Raw genomic sequence first — 21654 nt, 5'->3', positions numbered from 1 at the left:
GACTAGGCCAGCTGCATCTCCACTACAACGGAGCGGCCTAGTGGGACCACATATCCTGTGATCGTGACACAGGCTCTGCAACATTAGCAGCAAGGGAGGTGAAAACCAGGGCGATCGGGTGGGTGAACAAGCATTGGGTACTCTTGACGCCAAACGAAGGACATGTGATGGTATGAGCCAACACAATGAAGAAGCCCCTATTGTGAATTTTGTTCTAGAGCTCCATATTTTCTTTGTACACCCATGGTTCCTGTTCTAGAACAGGTAAGCGGTGAACAGTGGGATCCGAGGGGTTTTTGTGCCGTGCGTCTGGTAATGTTTTCTCATTAGTGTGGTCAGTAATCAAGTATGTATAGCTATAGGGGGTGCAGAAGTAGCAGTTGCCCTCGGGCCATGGCGCCTAAGGAGCCAAAAGAAGACAACAGTATTATAAATGGCACATGATAGGTGCGGGACCTGTTCCGACATTTGCATTGGGGCCCAGGAGCTTCAAGTTACGCCTCTGAGTGTAGTTAATATTGGGGTCTGTGAGATAAGACTTGGGTCCTTTGTGAAATGGATCCAAGGACATAATTATCTTTGTGGTTTGAATGCTAATATTATCATGTATTAAGTATGTAAATTAGGATGGCAACCAGTGCTAACCAGTCTTAGGTCCCAAACTATGAATTTAGATAGATCAGTTACTGATTTAAAGGAGTTATCTGGGTTATTAAAATTGATGGCTTATTTGCACAGTCGCTACAAATGTAACGGCGCATGCAAGTACGTACGAAGAGGAGGCCCCTTCAAACAGCTGATAGCCTGGGCTGCTGACAGTCGGACCGCCACCAATCTTATATTGATAGCCTATCCTAAGGATAGGCCATCAATTTTAACAACCCAGATAACCCATTTAACCCCTTAACGCACTTTGACGTGCACTTACGTCAAGGTACAGGGGAGAAGTATGGAGCTCTCATCGGTGGACCCATAGCGCGATCGAGGGGCACCAATGGTTGTCATGGCAGCCCAGGGGCCTAATGAAGGCCCCCAAGACTGCCTTCACTCTGCCTCTGTTAAAGAGGCTCTGTCACCATCTCGTATTGCCATCAAACCCCTATCTCGTATTGCAGCAGATCGGCGCTGCAATGTAGATTACAGTAACGTTTTGTTTTTTTCAAAAACGAGCATTTTTGGCCAAGTTATGACCATTTTTATATTTATGCAAATGAGCCTTTCTTAAGTACAACTGGGCGTGTTTAAAGTTATGTACAAGTGGGCGTGTATTGTGTGTACATCTGGGCGTTTTTACTTGTTTTACTAGCTGGGCGTTGTGAATAGAAGTGTATGATGCTGACGAATCAGCATCATCCAATTCTCTTCGTTAACACCCAGCTTCTGGCAGTGCATAGACACACAGCGTGTTCTCGAGAGATCAAGCTGTGACGTCACTTCCTGCCCCAGGTCCTGCATCGTGTCGGACGAGCGAGGACACATCGGCACCAGGCGACAAAAACTGATCAAAAAGTCTTACGTACCAAAAAATGGTACCAATAAAAAACACAGCTTGTGCTGCAAATATTAAGCCCTCACATCCACGAAAAAATGTAAAAGTTATGGCTTTCAGAATATGGAAAAATAATAAATATGGTTAAGCCGTAATCGTGTTGACCAGCAGAATAAAGTAAATTTGACATTTTTACCGCACGGTGAAAGACGTAAAAACAAAACCTAAAAGAAAATCGAGGAATCACAGTTTTTTCCAATTCTACACCACTTAGAATTTTTTTCATATTCCCAGTACATTATATGGTATTTTAAACGGTGCCAGTATAAACTACAACTCCTCCCGCAAAAAAAACAAGCCCTTACATCACTCCCTTGACGAAAAAATAAAAAAGTTATGGCTCATAGAAGGCGGGGACTGTAAAACGAAAATGAAAAAAAAAAGGCTTGGATACTAAGGGTATCACCACTTACAAAAACTTTTGATATGTCATAGAGACATATCAGAAGTTTTGATTGGTGGAATCCATGTTCTGAAACCCCCACAGCTCCTGAAACGAAGGTGCAGAAGCGCTCAGCTGAGTGCCCTACACTTTCGGCTGTTTCGCTACTCTATGTGAGCCGGATTCAGTCTAACTAAAGGCGCTGATCACAGCCGAAAGTGTAGGGCACTTAGCTGAGTGATGGTCTGGCTCTCAGTCCCTGGAACCCCACTGATCAAAAATTCTGATGTCTCTATGACATAGAAAAAGTTTTTTGATAGTGCTGTTAAGGTCCTTTTACACGGACCGACGAATCTGGGCAATATATATTGAGTTGCGTTTCTCTCGTAATACCTTCTGTGTTAGGGCGGAAAAAAATCAATCAAAATAGAATTTCTGCAAAAAAAAACTAATTTGTACATTTCACTTCTACTTTGCTTTAATTCTGTGAAAGGTCTAAAGGGTTAAGAAGCTTTCTGAATGCGGTTTTGAATACTTTGAGGGGTGCAGTTTTTAAAATGGGGTGATTTATGGGGGTTTGTATTGTATGGGCCTCTCAAAGCCACTTTAGAACTGAACTGGTCCCTGAAAACATAGCTTTTGAAATTTTCTTGAAAATGTGAGAAATTTCTGCTTAAGTTCTAAACCTGAGGGACGTGGTCTGAACACTGGCGGGAGCGGACTTATGGCGGATGAGCTCCGCTGATCCCTGGAAACATCAGCCTCCATCCTCCCTCAGGGAACCGGTAATTTCTCCCTGGTGTGCCAGGTAATGCTCTGGCTTGTTACCTGAACGCTGTGGGGACGGTATATTCCTCTCTGGAGCGGTCCGGACAGCGGGTGAAAGACGTAAAAACAAAACCTAAAAGAAAATCGAGGAATCACAGTTTTTTCCAATTCTACACCACTTAGAATATTTTTCATATTCCCAGTACATTATATGGTATTTTAAACGGTGCCAGTATAAACTACAACTCCTCCCGCAAAAAAAACAAGCCCTCACATCACTCCCTTGACGAAAAAATAAAAAAGTTATGGCTCATAGAAGGCGGGGACTGTAAAACGAAAATGAAAAAAAAAAAGGCTTGGATACTAAGGGTATCACCACTTACAAAAACTTTTGATATGTCATAGAGACATATCAGAAGTTTTGATTGGTGGAATCCATGTTCTGAAACCCCCACAGCTCCTGAAACGAAGGTGCAGAAGCGCTCAGCTGAGTGCCCTACACTTTCGGCTGTTTCGCTACTCTATGTGAGCCGGATTCAGTCTAACTAAAGGCGCTGATCACAGCCGAAAGTGTAGGGCACTTAGCTGAGTGATGGTCTGGCTCTCAGTCCCTGGAACCCCACTGATCAAAAATTCTGATGTCTCTATGACATAGAAAAAGTTTCTGGATAGTGCTGTTAAGGTCCTTTTACACGGACCGACGAATCTGGGCAATATATATTGAGTTGCGTTTCTCTCGTAATACCTTCTGTGTTAGGGCGGAAAAAAATCAATTAAAATAGAATTTCTGCAAAAAAAAAATAATTTGTACATTTCACTTCTACTTTGCTTTAATTCTGTGAAAGGTCTAAAGGGTTAAGAAGCTTTCTGAATGCGGTTTTGAATACTTTGAGGGGTGCAGTTTTTAAAATGGGGTGATTTATGGGGGTTTGTATTGTATGGGCCTCTCAAAGCCACTTTAGAACTGAACTGGTCCCTGAAAACATAGCTTTTGAAATTTTCTTGAAAATGTGAGAAATTTCTGCTTAAGTTCTAAACCTGAGGGGCGTGGTCTGAACACTGGCGGGAGCGGACTTATGGCGGATGAGCTCCGCTGATCCCTGGAAACATCAGCCTCCATCCTCCCTCAGGGAACCGGTAATTTCTCCCTGGTGTGCCAGGTAATGCTCTGGCTTGTTACCCGAACGCTGTGGGGACGGTATATTCCTCTCTGGAGCGGTCCGGACAGCGGGGCCAAGTCTGTGGACCAGATCCCCGACCTGAATTTATTACCGGAAGTGTGCGAGCCCCACTTCCGGCGCGCTTGGCAGAGAGTTCTTGGGGCCTGCGGCTGTGGAGTGGAGCATTTTTAAATGCTCCCTCCTCTCCTCACTGCCCTCCTGGAAGCATATGCGGATGGGATTTCTGCCATACATCTTGCGCTGGTGTGCTACTGGATGCGGCCGACATTTTGAGACTTACTGCTCCAACTCTCCGAGACAGCTCCTTTCCTTCCTGGTGGTGCGGTGTGAGAACATATTATTTGGCTGAACCAAATTCTTGGAGGTATTATACACCCAACCTGTGGCCCCACGCATTATATTACATGTAATTATGTGACTGTGTTGTAGCATATGAGGACTCCCCTCCTCCCCTATGCAAACGATAATTTGAAGTATATTCCTGGTGCACTAGCCTGAGTGTTCTTTTTTTGCACGAAAATACTATCTTTGATCTGTTTGTAATGGATCCCTACATACAATCCAAAATCACTGACAAGATAGATAAATCAGTAGGAGCGGCATCTGGGCAACGCATGTCGAGGCCCTCTGAGGCCTCGGCCTCTTCCTCCGCTACTGCAGACACCCCTACAGAACCGTTCATGCTGGATGTCCTAAACGCTATAACGGAATCCCGTACGGTACTGTCAGAAAAAATAGATGCTCTCCAGAAGGACTTGCGAGCTAAAATGGATGAAATGGAGAACCTTTTGAGAAGATGTAATATTCGTTTTGTTGGTCTGCCGGAGGGGACTGAAACCCCGGATCCTGCTGCCTTTTTGTAAAATTGGCTCAAATCGACCTTTGGGCAAACAGCCTATGTTCTGCGTGGAATGTGCGCACCGTATCCCGACCAGAACTCCTCCGCCCGAAGCACCTCCTTGTACATTTATAGCCAAATATCGAAATTTCAAGGATAGAGACAAGCTGCTAGAACTTGCAAGGAAACAAGGTCCTCTGAAACATGATAATCAGGATGTACGAGTGTTCCTGGGTAACTCTTTGGAGGCAACGCTTTACTGAGGCCAAGAAATCTCTGCGGGAGAAGCAAATCCCTTACTCGATGGTTTACCCGGCGAAACTCAGGCTGGTGCACAATGGCTCAACCATTTTTTTGGACAAACCGGAGAATGTTTTCACGTAGGATGTAGTCCCTTTATTCCTGACGACCTTCCTCTCCCGGCACATGAGTGCAGTATGTTTGCTGGACTCGTTCCACATGACGTGGACTATATTTGAAAGTTATATATGGAACTACCTCTATGTGTGGTGTGAGATGGACCCAGTTACTTCGCTCCTGTTCCACATTGTGCTATGGAGATAGACTGCTCCCTATAGTCTTCTTATATGCCAGTTGTATTTCTTAATATGTGGTCCACTCAGCCAAATTTTTCTACTTCCTAAATTTGTGACGCAATTAGGGGAGGGGGTTCACCCCCTCACACATCTAACCGTCTAACAGTATTCTCTAATCCCAGTTTTACCTTGTGCAGGATAGTTACTGCAATTGGGAATGAAACCCGTCTCATGTTTGGAAGGATGGGTAGGGTGGGATGGGGTGGGATGGGGTGGGATGGGGTGTGGTTTGTTTGTTTTAGCTTTCCATAATTTCAGTCATCTACGTCTGATGCAACTCTATCTGCAACTCTATCTGCGGATCAGTAAATTCAAGAGAGCACTATTGCCTAGCAGCGCTGGGGTCCTGGGTTCAAATCCAACCAAGAACAACATCTGCATGGAGTTTGTATGTTCTCCCCGTGTTTGCATGGGTTTCCTCCAGATGCTCTGGTTTCCTCCCAAAAAACATACTGATAGGGAATTTAGATTGTGAGCCCTGATGGGGACAGTAAAAGAGGAATATGTTGGTGCTATATAAGGAACATAAATAAATCAATAAATCTCTGGTATTCAATTTCCTCTCCAGTTATAGTCCTCATATAATACTGCACCAAGAGACTCACTTGCTGCGCTCTAAACTCAAAGCCAATCATAGGCCCTGGGTTAAATATGGATATATGTTTTTCCATCCATTCCTGTGGGGTCTCCTTGCTGGTTCACAAATCTTTACAATGTGTGGTCACGTCTGTTAAAACTGATCCTAGAGGGAGATTTGTTATTCTACTATGCCAGGTATACCTTCCATCATTTATTCTAGTGAATGTTTACAATCCTCCTCCTCTATCTGTCCAGCTACTAAATTATGTGATGGTTCTGGTGACGGATCTGGGCTCTGCGCCCCTCTTATTACTTGGAGATTTTAATCTCCTCCTCTCTCTGGAGTTAGATAAATATCTCGTTGATCGGCGCTCGCTACATCAGCCTATTGTCGGGCCGCTGTAAAAGCCGCTTAAGTCCACACTCTACAAACAACTTATGCGGGTCACTTCTACTAAACTTGATAGAGCCTTGGATAGGTGGTTTCACACCATTCCTTCCATATATGATTGATCCCCTTGATATCAGATAGAGATCGTCTCATTCAAGTAAAAAGTCTTTCACCAAGTTTACTATACTCCCTCTAAATTGTTTAGGATGGGGAAACTTCCTTCTCCTGTTTGCCATTGTTGCCAGAGGGGGGATGGTTCCTTTCTCCACATGTTTTGGTAGTACCCAGTTATACACAACAACTGAAGTAAAGGAATTTATTGAAATGAAGTTGGACTCCCCCTGTATTTTAGATCCCAAAGTCTGCTTACTACTCTAGGTGGAAGACCTTATTCCTGTTGTGGCTACCAGATCCCTCATGATGCTCCTATTTTTTTATGCAAAAAAAACTATACTATTACACTGGAAGTACCCCAAGATTCCTACACTGCAAGCGTGGATTACTTTAATAAACTCCAATCTCCCCCTTTTCAAACTTACATATGAAGCAAGGGGGGTGCCCAGATAAATTTGCAAAAATATGGCAATCTTGGGTGGCTAACGCCCATACTTGCTAGTCCTTGCAAGTACTGAATGTATTGACCAAATTTTACCAGTAACATAAAGTCCAATGTGTCACGAGAAAACAATCTCAGAATCGCTTGGATAGGTAAAAGCATTCCCAAGCTATTATCCCATAAAGTGAGATATGTCAGATTTGAAAAATAAGGCTCTGTCAGGAAGGCCAAAAGTGGCCGCAGCGGGAAGGGGTTAAAAAAGAAAAATAATATTTGTAGTTATGGTGGATAGATTTACTCTGACACATGTGACACATGCAGTCAAAAACCTTGCATATAAGTCAGCGTTGGATACTTATAAATCAACTTTACTGTTAAAAAATATATAAAAAAAAGTCTGGGTCTTCTGAGCACTCATAGTCTCTGCTGCATTTTCTAGAGGTATTATTTGAGCACCATATGAAATTGTTTTATTGACATTGTAAGCGGGGCACTATTTCCGCATTAAAAGGAATTGATTATTATGTTAGTATACTGTTGTGCTATTATTTTGGCATTATACGGCACGGTTACTTTCATGTAATGAAAAAAATACAGTACATTGACTAAATGGACGTGTCCAATAACAATTGGTGTCCACCATCTGTAACAGAACCTTGTGGTGGCAGTGGGAGTGAAAAATCAAGCAGAAAAAGTAAGTACATGGAAGTTGGCTGAGCTGAGATGCCTAAGTGGTTAGCATTACTGTCTTTTTTTTTTTAATTCTTTTATTTGTCATTTTGTTATTTTATATCTCAAATCGTACAAATAATATACACAACATAGTGCAAAAATGGCATTGAAATCATGCAACAGATCCCAGGTCAGTTATCAGCCTCACATCAACTCATGAGTTCACCTGAGAGTACCATGTCGCTGAAAATACTTATGTAAGAAAACTCCGGTATGCACCCTGAACCCGCAGCCGTGCATGGTATGTCCTAAATGTGCATAAGAGCATTAAAGAGAGCAACAGAGACAGAAAGAAAGAAGGAGAGGCCAATAAGTAAGGAAAGATAGAATAGAAAATGGGGAGTGAGTAAGCACGAAGGGAAGAGGGGGGAGGGGGGGAGCTGACCTGACATTCCGGGTCTAGACAGGAGTTCACGAGGCCATGATAATTTTATATTCCTCGGTCATTTGGAAACGAATCCATTCACGCCATGTTTTTAGGAAGGAGGCATGAGTCCCCTTCATTGATGCCGTGAGGTCCTCCATTCTCATGATTTCCTGGATCTTGCTGAACCACATGCCCACCGTCGGCGGACAGGACTGTCTCCACAGTGCAGGAACACATGCCCTAGCCGTGTTTAACAGGTGTCTAACTACCGAACGTCTATACACAGGCAGTGGGACCTCACACAGATGAAGCAGGAAGAGGCCCGGGCCCGGGGATCTCGGTAGAAGGTAATCCGTAAACTTTGAGGAAATGCGCCACACCTCGGACCAGAACCTAGTCAGGAGTGGGCAGTCCCAGAAAATATGCAGGATTGTACCCACATGGTCCCCACATCTCCAGCATAATGGCGAGGCCGCCGGGATCATAGCATGCAATCTGGAAGGCACCCTGTACCAACGGGACAATATCTTAAACCCTGCCTCTTGGAATCTACTGGCCATGGAGGACTTATGTGTCATGGTAAACATACGGTCTTGTTGTTCAGGTGTAAATGTTTCGCCCAGATCCCTCTCCCAGCTGAGCAAGTACGGAGGTGGCGGCAGGTTGGTGGGGGAGATCAAGAACGCATAGATTCTGGATAAAGCATGTCGGATTGTGCCTGTGCACAGGAGTTCAAACGCGGAGCAGTCTCGCAATTGCTCTCCAGGATGTTCTAAGGACGCTAGGAAATGTTGCAACTGGGTAACCTGCCATGTTGAGAAAGGGACAGGGTCCGACAGGGCTTGAATTTGATCGCTCTTCATCCACCTCCCCTCCTGCTGAAATTGTCGGGCCTGCCACTTACCCGCCCGCAGCCATACTTGGAATGGACCGCTATCCAGTCCCGGTGGGAAGGCAGGGTTGCCCAAGATCGGGAATAGCGGGGAGGGGGACGGTGAGATCTCTGCCCGAGTAAACACCCGCGCAGCGACTGCCAGAGTGGGGCCAATTGTCGGGTGTAACCGCGCAACCCTGGGAACATGTCTGCCCAACCACGGCATAGCCTGCAATGGGATAGACATGAACGCCTGTTCCATAGACACCCATTCTTTCGTCCCGCCGTGCCGGAACCAGTCTAAGATTCGTGTCAAGTGGGAGGCGTGATGATAGGAGACAAAGTCCGGAAGACCAATGCCCCCCTCCCCCTTTACACGAAAGAGCAAAGATCGGGCGATACGTGCTGGTTTCCCTGCCCATATGAATTTGTGCATCAGGGACAGCAGAGACTGAAAGAACGGGCGTGGGATATGGATCGGTAGGGCCTGTAGGAGATACAGAATCCGTGGCAAGATGTTCATTTTAAAAATCGCACACCTACCGAACCAGGTAAAAGTGCCCGACGTCCAAGAGTCCAGGTCCGCCTTTATACGTTGAAGAAGCAAAGGGAAGTTCACCGCATAAAGGCGAGAAAGATACCCGGGAAGTCGGACTCCCAGGTATTTTAGCGAATCTCCTGCCCATTTGAAGGAAAAGGACTCCGACAGTTCAGTCACCAGAGCCTGTGGTAACGAGATATTAAGGGCCTCTGACTTCTGGTAGTTTATTTTAAAGTTGGATAATCTCGAGTATCTACCCAGCTCCGCCATCAGGTTAGGCAAGGAAATTCTAGGGGCTGTGAGGAAGAACAGCAGGTCATCTGCGTAAGCGGCAACCTTGTGTTGTCTGCCTCACAAGTCCACGCCTGTAATGTCCGGGTTGGAGCGGATGTGACACAGCAAGGGCTCCAGGCATAAAATAAAAATCAGTGGTGATAGAGGGCAGCCTTGGCGTGTGCCGTTAGTAATCGTAAAGGAGGATGAGAGTTGCCCATTGACCTTGACCTGTGCTGACGGGGAGGAGTAGAGACCAGAGATCCATGACATCATATGAGTCCCTATTCCTATATGTCGAAGGGTGGCCAACATAAAGTCCCAACTGACCCTGTCGAAGGCCTTTTCTGCGTCCGTTGACAAAAAACAAGTGGGGAGTGACGTGACCGCCGCCTGGTACATTAAATTAATTGCCCGTGTGGTGTTATCTCTCGCTTCCCGTAAGGGCATAAAACCCACTTGGTCCATATGTATCACGGTTTGAAGGAGCGGAGACAACCGATATGCCAGAATCTTTGCAAAGAGTTTCAAATCTACGTCCAGTAGAGAAATAGGACGGTAACTCTGGCATAGGGATGGGTCCTTCCCTTCCTTGGGTATGACCGTAATGTGAGCCCTCAGCGTGTCCCTGGGAATGGAACCCCCTTCGGTGAGTGAATTAAAAGCCCGGATGAAGTGGGGTGCGAGCACTTCTGAATAAGTTTTATAGTACGGCAGAGACAGGCCATCCGGTGCCGGGGCCTTCCCCGTAGGGGAGTCCTTCAGTGCCCATGACCACTCCTCTGGGGTGATGGGGGCCTCTATGGCCGCAAGATCATCAAGTGGGATGGATTTCATCCCAGAGGATCGAAGGTACTCCTCGATCCTCTCTAGGTGGCTGCCGCCGTCCTGTGAGGAGGGTGCCTTTGGGAGATTGTAGAGAGAGTGGTAATAGGCACGGAAGGTCTCAGAGATGTCATGTGGAAGTTGCAGTAGTTTGTTATGAGTACCTATGATGTGTGGGACGTATGTACGCGATCTGGTTTTCCGGAGGGCGCGGGCCAAGGTCCTACTGGGTTTATTACTGAATTCATAAAAATGTCTTCTACATTTGACTAGGGTGGCCTTCGCCTTGGCCAGACAGAGTGAACGCACCTGCTCCTAATAACCGGTCCTGTGAAACTTTATGGGACTGTTCCAGTCGGTGGATGCGTAACAGTAGGTCTCTGAGATGTGCCGTTCGCTCCTTTTTGAGTTTGGCTCCCAGACGTATAAGGGAGCCGCGCACCACGCATTTATGAGCCTCCCATATACAGAATGGGTCCATCCCTGGTGTATCATTTCTATCTAAATATTCCACCAGGTCCCGACGTACTTCGGAGACCTCCTACGTATCCTGTAGGAGCGACTCATTCAGCCGCCACTGCCAGGTGGGAGGATGGGCCAATGGGCGCGCTAGGGTGATGGTAATAAGGGCATGGTCAGATAACGTTATGTCATCTATTGAGGATGATGTAAGGCTAGGGAGGTGTGTGTGACGCAGGAAAAAATAGTCTAACCTGGAATAGGAGTTGTGAGGCGCCGAGTAGTATGTGTAGTCTTTGACTGAAGGATGCATAACCCGCCATGTGTCAACAAGTTGATGGTCATGCAGCAATCGCCGTATGCGACGATGTGCTGCCCTGGGTAGGGAGGAGTGCCCTCGTGATGTGTCTAATACGGGGTCTAGGGTGACATTTAAATCCCCCCCCATGACTAGGGTACCTTCCAGAAAGCCCTCCAGAGCCCTCAAAACTCTGTCCAGGTAGGCCACCTGACCAGAGTTAGGGAGATAGTATGAGGCCAGTGTGTACAGTGCATTATCCAACTTACCCTTTACGAAGAGGTACCGTCCCGCTTCATCTGCGCAGGTGTCCCCGTGTTCCCAGTGTAGGGAACGAGAGACCAGAATGGAGACTCCCTTGGTCTTGGAGTCGGGGGACGCACTATGATACCCTGCGGGGTAGTTGGTGTCCGTAAGCTTCGGGATGCTATCTACCCGGAAGTGGGTTTCCTGTAGAAAGGCCACGTGCGCTTTTCGTTTCCACAGGAGACGGAGAATGGAGGACCTCTTTTCCGGAACATTCAGACCCTATGCGTTTAGGGAGACAACAGTAATGTCAGTCATGGCAGCGTAAATTTCAGGTGTGGACAGAGGGGGAAGGGGGGAGAAAGACGAGGAAGAAAAAGAGGGAAAAAAGAAGAACGAATATATTCAGAGCAAGCTCTCTAAAGTCGGAGTACAACACCTCTCCACTACTCAACGCGAGCTGTGCCGCCCGCAGGAAACCTTCAAACACGACACAGCTACACGGAACCCTAATAGGGAACAAGGAAAGACCGGAGTGTAAAGACAGCGCAACAACAGTTAAAATGTCAACTAGAAAATTCAAGTAACCAAAGTGCTTGAGAGCCCCGGACTCACCCTATTAACAGTTAACATTCCTAGTATTCACCTTCCCCTCCGTGATAACCCAGGTTAGGCAAATGAAACAGTTAAAGCAGGTGAACTAGATAAAACCTCCCCCAACAGGTGTGGACCTGCCCGCCCCCACAACCCACAATGATACAACCAGCTATATGGCAGTTCCAGCAATGTGTTCCTGACAGTCCTCCAGGAACCCTATGGGAAAAAGGGGAGAAGGGAAATGCAAAATGTAGCGCAGAAAAATGTCTACAATAAAGGCGTCTGTAGACATTCAGTCCCTCCGCGGCGATCGTCGTCCAGGGGGATGGAGGTCATCAGGCCCCGACCCTCGGTCTCTGCGTGGAGGTCGACGTTCCCTGGCTCGGATGGCTCTGCTCCAGGTCGGATCTGCTGACGAGACCCAAAATCCGGGTACGGACCTCCTCTGGGAGCAAATGGCGTCGGCGGTTTGGTCCAGTCTGGTAACCGCACCGGCGTGGTCTCCAAGAATCTGAATGTTTCCTTCAGGTCGTCAGGAGAGCGGACAGCAAAAGACATTCCCTGCTTGCGAAGGATGTGGAAAGGGTGCCCCCACCTGTATGTTGCGCCTGCTGCCCTTGTTGCTTCCAATAACGGGCGGACCGTTCTGCGCATGGAGAGTGTCAGTCTGGATACATCTGGCAGGACGGTGATATCGGCGCCATTGTATGGGACAGTCCCTTTTTCCCAGGCTCTGCGGGCAATCTCCTCTTTTTGCTTGTAGAAATGAACTCTACAGATAACATCCCTGGGTCGATTGCCGTCTCCATTCCTGGGACCTGCCAGTCTGTGAACTCTGTCCATCTCTATGGGCATATCTCGCGGACGCTCCAGGAGCTTGTTGAAAATGTGGGTCACAGCATCGTACAGTCCATCGGGGGGTACAGACTCGGGCAAACCCCTCAGTTTCAAGTTGTTCCGCCTTCCCCTGTTCTTGACATCATCTAAGTGTAGAGAGAGGTCTCGGAGCTGCGTAGCTTGGGTAGCCAAGGACTGGGAGAGGACCGATATGTCCAGGGAGTCGACGGAGTGCTGGCGTTCTAGGGTGTCCACTCTCACTGCTAGGGCACGTACCTCCTGGGTGACCTCGCCTATGGCCCTGTCGTGTTTCTCCTCCAGTCGTGCGAGGCGGAGGTCTAAATCCGTTTTAGTGGGCAGTACCTTGACCATCTCCCAGAGTTCTGCCAGTGTCCGTTCCATGGAGAGCGGGGGGCCCGAGGACAGGCCGGTGTGGTGGACTCCTGTTTGCCCTGATGAGGTGGGGGAGAGGGTCTCCCGGAAGATGACCGGTAACCCCTGGCTCTGCTGACTGCTTGGCACGGGTAGGGGCCGCAGGTGGTAGTGGCGTCTCCAATGTCCCGCATATGGGCGCCATGTCAGGGGGCCCAGGACTGGTAACGGGCTGGTGGTGGCTATACAGGGGGGGCGAGATCTCTATCTGGGCCAGTGGAGGGGGCCCTGTGCTTTCTGCCCCACACTGACCTCTATCTGCCGGCTGCATTCCTCCTCCAGGCCCTGCGGTGTCGGCGCCGGGCTGTAACTGGCCGGAGTGAGAGGAGGGCGGGGTGTGCCCCTGCTGGATTCTGGAGGGCTGGCTGCGGCCTGTTGGAGGGGACGAGGAGGCCCGTTGCGGGGTGTTTCCCGGCGCGGATCGGAGGAACCGGGCGATATTAGAGGTGCCCGAGGTGTTCCGACGGTGCTTCCCCCTAGTCATAATAAGTCCTGCGGCTGTTTTGTGAGCCCTGTCGGGCGATATTCGGCGGGGTGAGTCCGGAGCTGCAGTTGCACGCGTCCTCACACCGCCATGCCTAAGCCACGCCCCTAGCATTACTGTCTTGATGGCTCGTTTGGCCGACAGCTATCTCTCCCAACTCCCACATACACATGCAAACTACTCAGAAGAGCTTTCATGTGTTTTTAATGTATAGAGGGGAATAAGCCGTTACTAGAGCTGTGACCTCTGGCAGTGACTTATCTCCCATTGAAACAAAAGTTCAAGAATTTTGAAAGTCAACATCCCCGATTCTTATTTTCCCCACATTATATAACGCCCAAATCAGCAGGTTTGGCTGACGTTCATTTACAGTATATGGGCACCTTAAGTATTGGGCAGGTGATATAATTATTGTGCGTGCATCTTCTCAAATTATGACCCGTTGAGGGTACTTGAGGAACAGGGAAAATAAACTCTGTCTAAAGTGTTATTTAGCTATTCTAAAAAGCAACATTTCTTCTGCTTCAACCATTATTTGGTATACTTGGAATTGTATGTTTAGGGTTTTTGCCTTGGTGAATGATCCATTATCAGTTGAACTTCAGTCCATGGAGGTAAATCCTCATATTTCCTTGTAAAATTTGCAGGTGCAATTGTAGTTGTATGACTGTGCTTCACTGTTGGGATGAGGTTGGATTACCAAACATAATATTCTTCATTTACATCAGTTCCCTTTCCAATTCATCTATCGGCAGAGCATTTTTGCAGTAGGTTTCTGGCTCACCCAGGTGGTCTTTAGGCCTGAGTCTAAACTGTATAGAGTAGTGGGCTATGCATGTCATCAATTCCGTATGATTATTACAGCAGATTTCACCTTTTGCCATGCATAGGGGGAAATCCTGGGCAAAATCCACATTGGATAAATCTGCCACATTCGAACTCAGCCTAGAAAGGAAGAAATTTGTGGTATTGGAACAATTATCCAATGTGTATGGCCAGCTTAAATTGCTTTTAGAAAAGTGAAGTAGTTATGATTCCAAAGGTAAATCACAGCATTATCTCTCCCTTCTATGTGGCTTTAAATAGGTTATTAATTTAGAGTAGAGATTGGGTAGTCTAACGAGAGTACTGTCTGAAATAGAAATACTGACCCATGTTTATTATTTTAAAAGGAGAAAATTAGAGGCCCAAAAGTATGGCTAAGGATTCGTTCACATCTGCGTCGGGACTCCATTCATGGGTTCCGTTGAACCTTTTCGTCAGGGGAACCTATGAACAGAAACCAACACCATTGATTTCAATGGTGACGGATCCGGTGCAAATGGTTTGCGTTTGTCATGGTTGTGTAAGGGTTCCGTTGTTTTGATAGATTCAATACCGTAGCCGACTGCTCTATTGATTCCGTCAACACAACGGAACCCTTACACAATCGTGACAAACGGAAACCATTTCCACCGGATTCGTCCCCATTGAAAGCAATGGTGATGCAGTTTGGATTCCGTTCATGGGTTCCCCAGACTAAAAAACCCAGACGGAACTGATGAATGGAGTCCCGACGCAGATGTGAACGAAGCCTAAGGCTTCATTCACATCTGCGTTGTGGCATCCGTTTTAGCAGATCCATTGAAATTGAAAAAACCGGACAGACTAAATGCAACGGAAGGTAAAATATGTTTGTTTTTGACGGATCAGTTTACCTGATCCGTCAAAAAACGGACTCTTTTCTTTCCCTTTGTGTCAGTTTGTAATCAGCTATACTCCGTTTTTAACGGATGCATTTTTATCTTTGCATCTTTCTTGCTTTAATCTTTAGTCTGCGCATGTGCAGAGAAAAAATGGAACCGTTAAACGTAATGCATAACTGATACAAACGGATGGCATATCAGTTTGTATGCGTCATCCATTGACTTCAATGTTAAAAAAAACCGGAATGCTCCTTTCCGTCAGTTTTGACAGAAACAATAGCGCAGCAGACTACGGCATTTCTTCTGTCATAAAACCGGAAACCTGACGGAACGGAACCTAACTGATGCAAAAATAAAGCCCAGTGAAATTAATGTTTTTTTTTTACGGAAACGTTGACTTCCGTTCTTGTGGTCCTCTGACGGATACGCTAGAATGGAAGCCACAACGCAGTGTGAACGCAGCCTAACAGGTGTAAAAAAATATCTAACATTCAGACAATTCCAAATACACCAGGTTTATTAAGAGACAATTTAAGGCTTCGTTCACATCTGCGTTGGGGTCCCGTTCTGACGTTCCGTCTGAGGTTTCCGTCAAAACGGGACCCTGAGCAGACACAAACTGACAACGACGGAAACTAGGGGTTTCTGTTTCCATCACCATTGATTTCAATGGTGACGGATCCGGTGCCCATGGTTTCCGTTTGTGTCTGTTGTGCACCGGGCCCGTCGTTTTGCCGGAAGCTATAGCGTAGTCGACTTGATTTCAATGGTGACGGAAACAGAAACGTCAGTTTGTGTCTGCTCAGGGTCCCGCTCTGAAGGAAACCTCCGACAAAACATCAGAACGGGCCCCAACACAGATGTGAACGAAGCCTAACGGGTACAAAATACATCAGTAATAAATGTGGGCCATTGTGTGTGCACTTTGATGAAATAATCAGCGAATAATAAACTGTTCCCTAGCTCACTCCTAACACAATCACATTAACACAACAATCCTGGTAAATAATTCTAATCAGGTTCAGAACGAGTGATAGATAAAATGTAAGTGTATTCTGTGTAAAAAGGAATATTTGTCAGCAGACATCCTAATTTCGTTTCCATAATCAAACTAATTTACTTTACAGACCCTTGGCCAAGACCTGATGTTAAATAGAAAATAAATGAGTGAATTCCTATTTGATTCTATTGTTTCCCAAGAGCTATTCAACACCCTTATCTCACCCTCCCCCTGCTTCACAGCATCAACATGAATGTTTGGCTCCATGCTAATAGGGAATCAGCCATCCCAGCATGGCCACAGATGTAAAGATGCTACATAGATAGCCGATGGCCAGCATTACAGTCCTCAGCACAAGCCCCAGTCCAATGTAGTTCAATAAGGGGAGCTTATCAAACATTCTACAGTCGCAATTCGCAAAAAATTCGCAGCATTTACGCCACTGGTGCCACTATACCAAAAGTGGACAGGTTTAGCAGGAGGCGTATAATTTATGCCAGAAATTAGTTAGTTAGAGCGAAAATCTACGCCGGGCTCATAGCTGCAAGTTTGGATTGCTGAGACCCCCACCGTTGCTGAAAAGTGTAGAAGCGCTTAGCTGAGCTCCCCAAAACTTCGGCTGTGATCAGCGCTCCTCATTTGGCTGAAGACGGGATCATAGATTTTCTATGTGAGCCGTCATGAGCCTGACAGTGAGCACTGATCACAGCCGAAGGTGCAGGTCGCTCTGCTGAGCACTAATTTGTTTGAGCAACGGTGGGGGTGTCAGACCCGGACCCCCACCGATCCAAACTTTTGATGTCTCTATGACATATAAAAAGTTTGATGAAAGTGTAGTTACTCTTTAACCCCTTCCCGCAAATGGGCGTTACTGTACGTCCTTTTCAGCGGCTCGTTCCCGCAAATGGGCGTACAGTAACGTCCTGAGGATGAAGCAGGCACAGGAGCTGTGCGCGCTTCATCCCCAGCGGGTGTCGGCTGTAATATACAGCTGACATCCCGCTGCAACGGCGGCGATCACTGTTATGTCCGATCGCCGCCATTTAACCCCTCAAATGCCGCTGTCAATAGCGACAGCGGCATTTAAGTGATTGATACAGAGGGAGGGGGCTCCCTCCGTACCCCGTTGGCCCCCCGCGAAAAATCGCGGGTTTCTGATGGTTGCAATGGCAACCAGGAAGCCTAGCAATGGCTTCCTGGTTGCCAGGTACGGGAGCCTATTAGGTCCTGCCCGAGGCAGGACGTAATAGGCTCAACTGTCAGTTGTAAAGTGACAGTTACAATACACTGCACTACATCAGTACATACAGAAGTAGTGCAGTGTATTGTGCAGGGGATCAGAAGATCAGATCTTCCAGTCCCCTAGTATGTGTAAAATAAAAAGTAAAAAAAAAGTTTTAGATAAATAAATAAATAAAAGTTTTATGTAATAAAAACAATAATCATCTTGTGTCCCTGATCAAGTCCTTTATAATTAGAAAAAAATGGAAAAAAAGACAAAAACTAGACATAATAGGTATCGCCGCGTTCGTATCGGCGTGACCTATAAAAATATAATATTATTTATCCCGCACGGTGAACACCGTAAAAAAAATACAATAAAAAACAATGCCAGAATTTCCTTTTTTGGTCACGTTGTTTCCAATAAAATGGAATAAAAAGTGATCAAAAAGCCGCACGTACCCAAACTTGGTACCAATAAAAACTACAGTGTGTCATGCAAAAAACAAGCCCTCACAAAGCTCCGTCGACATAAAAATAAAAAAGTTATGGCTCTCAGGATATGGTGACACTAAAATATTTTATTTATAAAAAGGGTTTTTATTGTGTAAAAGTAGTAAAACATATAAAAACTATATAAATTTGGTATTGCCATAATCGTATCAAACCGCAGAATAAAGCAAACATGTTGTTTATACTGCACAGAGAACGCCGTTAAAAATTGATAAAAAAAAAACAGCGAGAGAATTTCTGTTTTTTGGTCTCCAAAAAATTAAATAAAAACTGATCACATTATCACATTTACCCCAAAATGATACTAATAAAAACGACAGCTCGTTCCATGAAAATCAAGCACTCACACAGCTCGTCAACGTAAAAATAAAAAGTTCTGACTCTTGGAACGCAATAATGCAAAACGACGGCCCAGACTAATTTATATGTGCAGCAGTTCTTCACCTAAAACCCCACGTCATCATTTGCAGCCCCCATTTGTAGACCCTGTAAATGCAGCGAAAACTATGACATTTTGGGGTCTGTGCTACATATGGGGCTAGTGAAGTCAAAGATTAGACAATGCTGGAGTGCGGATGTTTTGTACAATACCACGGACACCCTTTAGAAGTGCGACTCCTACACCCAAAAATCCGGCCTGTGCATGAAGGATTGGTTCAAAGCGTACGTCACTATCCATGGATCATTCATTGTATTATTCATTCTCCCCATTATTACATCATCCTATTATGACCTGTTGCACTCCGCACAGCTGACATATATCCTGATGTACTCCACATAGCTTACATATACCCTGATGTACTCCGCACAGATTACATATACCCTGATGTACTCCGCACAGCTTACATATACCCTGATGTACTCCGCACAGCTTACATATACCCTGATGTTCTCCGCACAGCTTACATATATCCTGATGTACTCCACATAGCTTACATATACCCTGATGTACTCCGCACAGCTTACATATACCCTGATGTACTCCGCACAGCTTACATATACCCTGATGTACTCCGCACAGCTTACATATACCCTGATGTACTCCACACAGCTTACATACACCCTGATGTACTCCACACAGATTACATATACCCTGATGTACTCCACCCAGCTTACATATACCCTGATGTACTCCTCACAGCTTACATATACCCTGATGTACTCCTCACAGCTTACATATACCCTGATGTACTCCACACAGATTACATATACCCTGATGTACTCCACCCAGCTTACATATACCCTGATGTACTCCTCACAGCTTACATATACCCTGATGTACTCCGCACAGATTACATATACCCTGATGTACTCCGCACAGATTACATATATCCTGATGAACTCCGCCCAGCTTACATATACCCTGATGTACTCCACCCAGCTTACATATACCCTGATGTACTCTGCACAGCTTACATATACCCTGATATACTCCGCACAGCTTACATATACCCTGATATACTCCGCACAGTTTACATATATCCTGATGTACTCCGCACAGCTTACATATACCCTGATGTACTCCGCCCAGCTTACATATACCCTGATGAACTCCGCCCACCTTACATATACCCTGATGTACTCCGCCCAGTTTACATATACCCTGATGTACTCCTCACATATTACATACACCCTGATGTACTCCTCACACATTACATATACCCTGATGTACTCTGCACAGCTTACATATACCCTGATGTACTCCGCACAGCTTACATATACCCTGATGTACTCCGCCCAGCTTACATATACCCTGATGTACTCCTCACAGCTTACATATACCCTGATGTACCCCACACAGCTTACATATACCCTGATGTACTCCGCACAGCTAACATATACCCTGATGCACTCCGCCCAGCTTACATATACCCTGATGCACTCCGCCCAGCTTACATATACCCTGATACACTCCACCCAGCTAACATATACCCTGATGCACTCTGCCCAGTTTACATATGCCCACATATTATAAGCTGAAACACCAGTAAAACACTAAACAAAACTACTACCAAGCAAAATCTGCGCTCCAAAAGCCAAATGGAGCTCCTTCTGGGCCTGGCAGTGTGCCCAAACAGCAGTTAATGACCACATATGGGGTATTACTGTACTCTGGAGAACCCCTTAACAATAATTTATGGGATGTGTGTCTACGGTGGTACAAGCTGGGCACAACACATTGGGCACTGAAATAGCATATATGTGGAAAATGGCAATTTTAAATCTGCAACATCCACTGTGCACTAATTTCTACAAAACCTTTGGGGTTAAAATGCTCACTACACTTCTAGATTAATTCCTTGAGGGGTGTAGTTTCCCAAATGGGGTCACTTTTCGGGGGTTTTCACTGTACTGGTACCTCAGCGCAATGCAACATGGAGTAAAAAAGAAATTTTGTAAAATCTCCACTCCAAAAACGAAATTGCGCTTTTTCCCTTTAGACTCTTGCTGTATGTCCAAATAGCAGTTTACAACCACATATGGGGTACTTCCCTATTCAGGAGAAATTTTGTCACACATTTTGGGGTGTCTTTTCTCCTGTATTGCTTGTGTAAATGAAAAATTATGTGCTAAATCTATAGGTTATTGGAAAAAAATTTTTTTTCATTTTCACGGCCCAATTCTAATAAAATCTATAAAACACCTGAGGGCTCAAAATGCTCACTACACCTCTAATTTAATTCTTTGATAGGTATAGTCTACAAAATGGGATCACACCTAGGGAATTTCTACTATACTGGTACTTCAGGGGCTCTGCAAATGTGACATGGCCCCCGGAAACCAATTCAGCAAAATCTGAGCTGCAAAATCCAAATGGTGCTCCGTCCCCTCTGAGCCCTGCCGTGGGTCCAAACAGCAGTTTATTACCACATATGGGGTATTGCCGTAATCAGGAGAAATTGCTTTACAAATGTTGAGGTGCTTTTTCTCCTTTATTCCTTATAAAAATTAGAAAATTCTATGTTTTTTCAGAAAAAAAGTCTATTTTCATCTTCACAGACTAATTCTAATAAATTCAGCAAAAAACCTGTGGGGTCAAAATGCCAACTATACCACTAGAAAAATTCCTTGAGGGGCAGAGTTTCCAAAATTGAGTCACTTTTGGGGGGTTTCCCCTGTTTAGGTCCCTCCAGGGCATTGCAAACACGACACAGCACCGAAAAATATTCCAGTAAAATCAGTGCTCCAAAATCCAAATGGCGCTCCTTCCCTTCTGAGCACTGCCGTGGTTCCAAGCAGCAGTTTATTACCACATGTGGGGTATTTCCGTAATCGGGAGAAGTAGCTTTACAAGTTTTGGGGTGCTTTTTCTCCTTTATTCCTTGCAAAAATTCGAAAATTCTAAGTTTTTCCACAATAAAAGTAGATTTTCATTTTCACAGACTAATTCGAATAAATTTAGCAGAAAATCTGTGGGGTCAAAATGCTA

This window comes from Rhinoderma darwinii, chromosome 1, assembly GCF_050947455.1.
Source record: "Rhinoderma darwinii isolate aRhiDar2 chromosome 1, aRhiDar2.hap1, whole genome shotgun sequence".
NCBI classification, from domain to species: domain Eukaryota; kingdom Metazoa; phylum Chordata; class Amphibia; order Anura; family Rhinodermatidae; genus Rhinoderma; species Rhinoderma darwinii.
The sequence above is the reverse complement of the archived record's forward strand: the minus strand, read 5'-3'. Positions refer to the sequence as shown.